Below are 8,168 nucleotides of genomic sequence, written 5' to 3' on the forward strand. Positions count from 1 at the left end.
ATTAGTAGAGTAGTTTGGTGAAACATTGTGTGAGATTTGTTGAGTAAAGCTAGAACAATATTAAAAGGTTCAAAGTAAACTACAAAAGGAAAACAAAACAAAGTTGCAGCTATACTTTGTATTTTGAGGCTATAACCACTTCTTCAGGACATTTGGAAACGCAAGGGAAGGAAAAGTTTTTTCATCACTTGCTTTTCCAAATGTCCTGAAGAAGGGGAGCCCCAAAATACAAGGTATAACTGCAACGTTGTTTTGCTTTCCTTTTGCAGTTTACTTTGAACCTCCTCACATTGTTCCAGCCTTACACAACAAATCTCTTTAACATAAATTAGTGTTTAGAATGTAAGTGTTTACACTAACTGCTCATTTACACATATAACAGAAGCAAAATATTTGTAAGATAAATATGCTAACACACATTTGATAAAGTAGAAATTAACTAACAATACTTGCATCTAAGTTAACAGAACATATTGGGCTTAATTAAAGAGGAATTGAATTTGTGATTTTTGTGATTCAAGCCAGTAATCTGCAATTTCTCAAAATAATACGGAGACAGGCATAGATTAAAAGTGACGTTCTGGAATCCTGTTCACATTTTCATTAGTAGAAACGATGAAATATTAAGAGTATTCTAAAGTAAAAACATTAAAAAATAATAATAACAAAAAAAAAAACAACAGAAGTACATCTAGTAAGTTGACCCTGGTAGGAAATAACTTTTTCAGACAAGAAAAAAAAAAATGTTAAAAGGAAAAAAACAAAAACAAAGAAATAACAGAAAGTAACGTACTTACATGTTTCATTTTGAAACTTATTTATTTTTCAAATGTAATAATAATAATGGTTTCAGATTTTGGCACAAGGCCAGTAATTTTGGTGGAGGCGGGTAGGTCAAATTATATCAACCCCAGTGCTTAACTGGTACTTATTTTATCGACCCCCAAAAGGATGAAAGGCAAAGTCAACCTCGGAGGAAATTGAACTCAGAATGTATTGATGGGCAAAATGCCAGTAAGCATTTTGTCCGGCATGCTAACAATTCTGCCAGCTCGCCACCTTAATGATAATAATGTAAGAACAAGTTGTAACTAGGGGAATAGAGTTACTTAGATAGTAAGAGACAGTCATCTACTTCTTGGTCAACTAATATCTCCTGTACTCTTCTGCCTTTATATTCAGTTTAAAGCTGGAAATCAGAAAGTGAAGTAAGAACCAAGAACATTGTGGGTATATGTATACACATGCACATCAAGCATGTGTGTAGGCGTCTATGCTTTTATATATATATATATATATATAGTGTACCTCATGTGTACAGTTAGCTGTACAACTGCTACTGTTGAATTTAGATCTCTACATAGATTATCATTATCCAGTCTGCTTTCAGTATAGTGGCTTGATCACCACTATACCTACATGTATAACTGGTTATGACATACAGAGTAAATGGAGGAGAAATTATGATAAATACAAGCTATATCATTTGTTCCCTGCGTTTCGCTATTGTAGTTGCCAGGAACCACTGCATTGGCTTGTTGTGGTTAAGCATCCAATACGGAAGTTCCAAACAACCTCAATGGTGAAACATATGTAGGGAACAAATAATACAAACTTGTGTTTATTACAATTCATCCTATACACACACACATGTATTTCATGTGTATATGCATGCCTGGGTTTTTTGTTTTTTACACACAATGATTTTTGTTGTTGTTTTTACATATGCATGACACCTCAGATTTACAGGCAAGATAAAATGCCATGTAGCGGCATTCATTTTAACCACCTCCACATGGCAGTACTGATGCAAGCCATAGCATTGCAACTGAAGATTGAAATCCCCAAGTACCAAGAGGCTTCAGCTGATTGAGAACTTGCTGCTTGCATCAGTGCTTGTCACTTATATACACACACACATAGCGACAGCTAGTTGGAGTTTCATAGGTGTACATGCAAGTGTTTTCAGATAAATGAAAAGGAATTTATCTACAGAGCTTAAAAAAAAAAAAAAAAGGTTCTTCAAATTCAAAAACGTACAACATATGACCAATGGTCAGCCACAGTTGAAACTGGTTACCAATGACATAGATCTTGCTTTGTCTTATTAAACAAACAACCTTTCACCCTTGGAGCCACAAGATTTTAGTAAGATCTTTCCTTCCTGTTTGATTCTGCAAGGGAACTGGGTGGGCTGGGACCACAAGCAAACAAATAAATAGAGTAAATAAATAAGATCTCTGCTGAACTTGGCTGCTGCCCTTCCATTCGTAGGAATACATGGCTTTCATTCCTCTTCTTAAGGAAAGGGATGGTAGGAAGGGAGGGGCTCTAGGATATACCTTTCTAACAAACAACTTGCTACATATTTACAAATATCTGTATGAACAAAGGGCATGTATGTATATATGAATGTATATAGCTGAGCTGTGGCAGTGAGCTATGGAATAATCAAAGTTTTAAAAAAAAATGTAGATTTAAGAAGAAGAAAGGAGATAGTTTAGAAAGAGAATCAAGAAAAAGAAAAATGATGGAGAGAGACAGAGAGAAAATAGTAAATAAGGTTAAGAAATGAAGACCAAATGTGATTTGATTAAAGCAAAGGTAACAATAGATAGCAGCAAAATTAGATGGATTTAAAATGACTAAATAAAATAAATTATTAGATCTCTTTTATATACATGTTGATACTATCAATGTCAACCTTTACTAGATGTCTTACTGGTGAATCTGTAGCAGTTTTGGAGACTTTATTTTTGATGATTGTACCAAATTTTCCTAAATGAAGTTTAAAGGATTTAAGCTTTGTTTGCTTTGTTGGAAAGAAATAAAAGACAGTGATTTTTTTTTTTTTTTGTACCTTCGCTCTCACTGAATGGGAAATCTCTCAAACTTGTTATAAATAATAATGATGATGATGATGATGATGATATGATAAGCAAACAATGTTACTTAAAATTATGTAAAAAAAAACAAAAAAAAAACAACAACCCAAAAACCCAGATATATCAAAAGATAACTGGAAAACTAGGTTTGTGTTAATGATGAAAGATTTTCATGATTGATGAATTATTGTGAGTAACAAACTTTAATAATGGAGCAGAAGTCCAACAGAATAATTAATGACCCAAAAACTGGACACATTGAGTGACGACTAGGTTTAAAGGAATCTTAATATTCAGTTAGCTTTCTGGCAATGACTAGCCGGACAATGTAGGACTGGTTGTCTTAGGATTTAGGACTGATAGGCCTGTAATCTAAGTAGCCAAGACAATAATGATGAACACATATTAAATTAACTGCTAATTGATTAATTAATTATAAACACTCCTGAGAGTAAATATTGCTTGGAACAGTGCAGTCAGATTTTTTTTTTTAATAAAAGCTCACTTCTGAATATGTAAAACTGATGATTTAAGAATGACATGGGAGGGGAAAGAAAAAAAGAAAAAAAGAGAGAAAGAGAGGGTAGTTTGTGTGAGCCCTCCAAGTGAAGAAGTATCTGAACTTAGAGTCTGTTTGAGCAATATTCAGTGATATGCAAAAGCAATTGGCAACAAATTTGAGTGTGACCAAACAAAGGAGCAGGTGAATGGTTTATAATAACTCAGGAAAACAAACTGTTAAGCCTTTCCCGAAAGAATACTCTGATTTTTTTCTAGAAACAAATTGAGACAGAAGCCATGACACTTAAGTTTGTATGCTACCTGTAAATAGCTTCTCGAGATTTGTTTAGAAGGTAATATAAACAAAATTGAACTAAGAACAAATACATATATTTAATAAACCTGTCTCTCACTATACACGTATCTTTCATACAATACATCTACATTTATCTTAACACCACTATAACTACTTAATTAATTAAAATACTTAATTAATTAAAATACTTAAGCTACATAAGCAGGTTGTAAAACAGCAACAAATGCACATATCAGGTTACATTCTTAACACATCAATCTTTCAAATTAGCTGAGACTCAAATATATTTTATAAGTAATTGAAGAAACACAAGAAGCAGCAGTAGCATACAGTAAAAGAGAGAATCTTGTCAAAACCAATTTTCAGGGAGTCCAAAGAATCTAAACAATAATGAATAAATTAACTGAATAAATTACAGCATAAATATTTTAAATGAAGAAAACATGGGATGGTGGTGGTGGTTGTTTAACCCCAGGTCAGTCCTGCACCACTTCAGCAGATCTATGATCAAGAGTATTCATGCCTTGACCATTCTGTCTGCTTTTTCTATGTGTAGGAAGGGAAATCTGGGACCACATTGTGCAATGCGTCCTTTTTTTTTTAGATGGGGGTTTGGCTGCTATTTCTAACAGGTTAAAATGACCAAGGGATGTTCAAATGAGATACATGTTATATAAGAACACTGTGACCCTTCAAGTATTGGTGAATAACAGACTTTGACAAAGATTAGTTTACAACCATTTCAAGAGAGCATATCATCTTGGTGGTTACAAATATGTCAATAGGTCCTTGTCCCCCCCCCCAAAAAAGGGACACCAAAACTTTAGATGGATTCCAAAATGACAAGGTTTTGCATACATGTTGGTATTGTGAATAACAATAATAATAATAATAATAATAATAAAAAGCAACCCCACCCCTAACAATGATAGTTTAAATTATGTGGGTTTTGTGTAGAATAGTGATGCCAACCAGCCATGCTACAGATTATCACTGCCATTTTTCCAAGCACAAAAATGGTAGTAACATGGGATAGCATGTTGTTCCGAAAAGTCCATTATTAGAAAAGAGAATAAGTGCAACAGCCAGTTGGAAATTAACTGTTAAAGTATCTCTTTTCAAATTCTTGTAGGAAAGTTCATTGTTATATTTGGTGACCATGCAATCAGTGATACTTGACAGAATGCTTAGATTTTGGGATGTTAGAATTTCTTCATTTCCATTTAAACAAACCTCATTTCCTATCCTGAAGTATCATACTGGCTTTGGTTTATTATTATTATTGAAATTACACAAAAGAGAGGAAAAATGAGAAACAAAAAATATCAGTAAAATATTTTGTGAAATAAAATAAAGTTTTGTATGGTACATTAACAGAGAAATTAAACAACTTGTCTCTTATTTACAAGTGAAAAGTAAATCATTCTTTTCCTATCCACACACACACACACAAAGACAGACATGAAATACAGACCACAAGAAAGAGTTGTAATATCACCTGCAGGATTCAAGTGCTGCATTTGTTGTAAACTACATAGCTGTACTAACCACTACACCAAAGTGCCAAGACAACTTTTTACCATCTACATTAGTAGAGTTAAACAACTACGACATATTTTATATATATATATCTATACACACACACATAAAAACATACATATATTCATTCCTCAGTTTTCCCATACTAATATGGTTTGGACAAGTATACTACTGAGGTATTATTTTAAATACACATATACAAAACAAATTTTCCTTTCTCTTATCCTTCTATCAGTCTTTCTTCATATTTTCAATTATTACTGAAAAACAGATATGCCTCACCACACTGAAGCTGTACACTGTGCTATAGATCAACAAAGATAAATGGGAAAGCATAATTTACTATATATATATATATATATATTACATACACACACATACAATACAGCTAAAAGAATATGCCAAAAGGCATGACATATTACCAAAGAGTATGGGCATAGCAGATCAATTCTACACTCAACTCCTATCTCCAATAGAATCAGACATTAGACAGTCTTCATAACTCCAGATAGGCTAGAATGCAGAGTCTGTGTGCTATATATAGAAAAGGAATACTGATAAAAAAAAACTGGTATTAATGACTTAATGTACACATGCATTGTGACATTGGTAGACATGAATTATGTGAGCATTAAATTCAGTTAAGAGAACAAATGCCACTGATATTACTGGTATTTTTTCCAAGTAATGCAAATGAATGCGATTGTCAGCATTTCTTGTAACTGGGCTTTATACTCATGTAACTGATGTCTGCCAATCTCACAAAATACATGTACATTATGGTGAGTCCACGAGGAGCATAGAACCGTGTTCCTGGTTTCTCTGGCATATATACTCCTCTCAAGGTGGGATGCCAGTCTGTTGCAGGTTTACTCATTTTTAGCAGCTGAGCAAACTGGAGCAACATGAAATAAAGTGTTTTGCTCAAGAGCACAGTGCATCACCTATTCCTGGAATCGAAACCACAATCTTACGATCACGAGTCGAACACCCTAACCACTAAGCTATGCGCCTCCACCTACATTATGCAAGGCATTAATACCAACTATGTTTTTCTGTTTCTTTTCTCTCTGTATATACAGGTACACACACACAAATGAAGTAACCAATTAAAAAAGAAAACAAACAAACCAAAAGAAAAAGAAGAAAAAAATCCAACAAAATCAGATTAAAATTCATAGAAAAAATTTCCAACAAAATATAAAAAAAAGAAAATGGAAAAAGATGAATAAGCAAATGAAAGGATTACTAATAATGTCCTTTTAGATATGGAATAGTAAAATACACTGGATTTATAATGGAGATTGAATTAATTGAAAGATTAAGCAGCTGTAGTAATAAAAACAATTTTTAAAACTTCTCTAAGCATCAATGATTTAAAAGTTCCATGCTATTATTATTAATAATAATAATATTAATGATGATAATGGTTTCAAATTTTGGCATAAGGCCAGTAATTTCAAGGGAGGGATAAGTCTATTACATCAACCCCAGTGCTCAACTGGTATTTATTGTATGGACCCTGTAAGAAGGTAGAGTCAACCTCTGTGGGATTTGAACTCAGAATGTAAAGACAGACAAAATACCATTAAGCATTTTGTCCAGTGTGCTAACAATTCTGCCAACTCATCACTCTAATAATAATAATAATAATAATAATAATAATAATAATAATGGTTTCAAATGTTGGTGCAAGGCTAGCAATTTTAAGGGGAGAGGGTTAGTTGATGCCTCAACTCCAGTATGTGACACTTATTTTTATCGACCCCTGAAAGGATGAAAGGCAAAGTTGACCTGGGTGGCATTTGAAAGCAGGACATACAGAGGTGAATAAAATGCCACTAAGTATTTCACATCTGCACTAAAAATTCTGTTAGCTTGCCATCTTTTAATGATAATAATAACAATCCTTTCTACTGGAAGCACAAGGCCTCAAATTTGGGGGGGGGGAAGGGATTATAAGTCAATTACATCGACCCCCCCCCCCCCAGTACGTAACTGGTGCTAATTTTATCAACCCCGAAAGGATGAAAGGCAAAGTTGACCTCGGTGGAATTTGAACTCAGAACATAACAACAGACAAAATACTGCTAAGCATTTTGCCCGGCGTCCTAACAATTCTGCCAGTTCGCCACCTTTTTGATAATAATAATAATAATAATAATAAATAATTATATAAATAACTTCTTACATAGGCACAGTGCCTCAAATTTGAGGAAGAGGAGGAGAGACTAGTGAACTATATATCAATTCCAGTATTTCACTGGTACCTTATTTTACTGACGTGACCCCCACCCCTGCCAAAAGGATGAAAGCCAAAGCTGATTTTGGTGCAATTTGAATTCAGAAGCATGAAAAATGCTGGAAGAAAATACCACAAGGCATTTCATCTGATAATAATAATAATAATAATAATAATAAATATTAGGCACAAGGCCAGCTATTCTGAAGGGAGGGAAGAGGGGTTTGGTCAATTGCATCGACCCCCAGTACCTGACTGGTATTTATTTTATTTCCCCGCCATTTGCAGAGGGAAGAAAAGTGAACCTGATCAAGGAAGGGTTTGAATGTAAAAGCCAGAAGATATACTGCAAGGCATTTTTGTCTGATGCTGCAACGATCCAGCCAGCTTGCTGCCTTAATAATAATAATAATAAATGGTTTAAAATTTTGGCACAAAGCCAGCAATTTTTGGGAGGTGGATAAGTTGATACACTAACCCCAGTGTTCAAACTGGTACTTATTTATCGACCCCCACCCCCAAAGGATGAAGGCAAAGTCAACCTCGGCAGCATTTGAACTCAAAATGTAAAGATAAATGAAATGCCACTAAGCATTTTATCTGGTGCATTAATGACTTTGCCAGCTCACTGCCTTTATATAATAATAATAATAATAATAATGATAATAAGAGTCCTTTCTACTAC

This window comes from Octopus bimaculoides, chromosome 7, assembly GCF_001194135.2.
Source record: "Octopus bimaculoides isolate UCB-OBI-ISO-001 chromosome 7, ASM119413v2, whole genome shotgun sequence".
In the NCBI taxonomy this organism is placed as follows: domain Eukaryota; kingdom Metazoa; phylum Mollusca; class Cephalopoda; order Octopoda; family Octopodidae; genus Octopus; species Octopus bimaculoides.